Source organism: Giraffa tippelskirchi, chromosome 1, assembly GCF_054371585.1.
Source record: "Giraffa tippelskirchi isolate mGirTip1 chromosome 1, T2T-mGirTip1v1.2.pri, whole genome shotgun sequence".
In the NCBI taxonomy this organism is placed as follows: domain Eukaryota; kingdom Metazoa; phylum Chordata; class Mammalia; order Artiodactyla; family Giraffidae; genus Giraffa; species Giraffa tippelskirchi.
The window spans coordinates 25,849,523-25,851,496 of record NC_137275.1 but is presented as its reverse complement, the minus strand read 5'-3'; positions in this window follow the sequence as shown (position 1 = coordinate 25,851,496).

Sequence of the window (1,974 nt, the reverse complement as noted above, 5' to 3'; positions counted from 1 at the left end):
TCAAATGTGTGTTCGATGTGTCTGAAGACAAAATGTGTTTTTTGAGTCCAAGGTGGGTCTTATGTGCATTGCAAAGGAAAGAAAACATGAGCTGTCTCTGGGCACACATGGATCTCCCTGCCCGTAGGAATCCTCTTGGAAGGATTTGCTCCCATTCCAGATTCTAGAAGTCTCCATGCTGCTGTCTCCTGAGATGAAAGTAGAAAACCAAAGAGACTATGACTTGTTGGTCTTCCAGTACAGTTATGCATGAGAATCACCAGGGGAGATTTTTTTAAAAACACTAGTGCCAGGTACGGAGAAGGCAATGGCACCCCACTCCAGTACTCTTGCCTGGAAAATCCCATGGACAGAGGAGCCTGGTAGGCTGTAGTCCATGGGGTCGCTAAGAGTCAGACATGACTGAGCGACTTCACTTCACTTTTCCTGTTCATGCACTGGAGAAGGAAATGGCAACTCACTCCAGTGTTCTTGCCTGGAGAATCCCAGGGATGGCAGAGCCTGGTGGGCTGCCGTCTATGGGGTCGCACAAAGTCGGACACGACTGAAGCGACTTAGCAGCAGCAGCAGCAGCAGCAGTAGTGGTGCCAGGTATTACCAAGGGAATAATGTAAGCCTCCTTAATGGAAGAAAGAATCTCTGACTTTAAAACAACCGAAACGACAATTCCTCTCATCTCCAAAATGTGAAAGTCATTTTGCTCTCCTATAACGTCTCTGTTTTAAAGGATGGGAGAGATAAAGATGTTTGAAGCGCTGTAAGAAAATAATTCACCCCAAATCATCCTTACTTCTTCCCATCATTTTCGGTAAATTTTTAAGGTATAAGTAGAATATCTGTAACCCCAAGCTCTTAAACTATACTAGAAGAAGGGCTGAGATCGTAAACTTGAGATTGTGTCATGTCCCCAGGCCCCAGGTAGGTGAATTTCTCTCCTCCAACAAACACACGAAAGAAGCCACATGGCCTTCCCAGCTCCTCATCCTCTCCCACCTCCAGGTCCTTGTCACAGGCTGAGTTGTGTGTTGTGTCTGTGTGTATGTGTTCTTAGCACTCAGTCATGTCCAACCCTTTGCAACCCCTGCAAGGATCCCCTGTCAATGGAATTTTCCAGGCAAGAATACTGGAGTGGATTGCCATTCCCTTCTCCAGGTGATCCTCCTGACCCAGGGACCAAACCCAGGTCTCCTGCATTACAGGCAGATTTTTTACTGTCTGAGCCACCAGAGAAGGCCACAGGCTGAGAGTTGTGTTTCCCCCAAATATATACTGAAGTCCTAACTCCTAGCACTGCAAACTGTGACTGTATTTGGAAAGAGGATTTTTAAAGAGATAGTTAAGGGGAAATGGGGTCATATGGGTGGGTTCCAATCTAATAAGACTAGTGTCCTTATAAGAGGAGGAATTAGGACACAGATCTGTGGACATCCAGAGAAAAGACTACGTGAAGACAGAGAGAGAAGATGGGTATCTACAAGGCAAGAGAGGCCTCAGAATGAAACCAGTCAATTCTTTGATAATGGACTTCCAGCCTCCAGAACTGTAAAGAAATACATTTTTGTTCTTTAAACCACCCACTCTCTGGTGTTTTGTTATGAAGCTCAACAAATGAATCCAGCTCCCCCAAAACAAGATTCCTTTCTGCTTTTTTCTGCCTCTGCCATCACCTCTCCCACCTACCAGCATGTGGTTCTCCCTTAGGTTCTCTGGATCTGATTCAGGAGAAAAATAAACAAAATCCAGATATTCTAGAGGGGCAAAACAGGATTTTTCTCCCCCAATCACTTATTTACTTTCTTCTTTTCTGTATTGCTAGTGGGGAGCAGGATTTTTTAAACAGAGTGAAAGGAAATATTTTATTGACATAAACATGCATGAAAATCATGCTACAACAGAGAGAGACCCATAGACCTGGGTACATGCAGGAGACTCAGCACCCAGAGAGTAAGGAGTAGAGGCAAGGAGACACAGAAG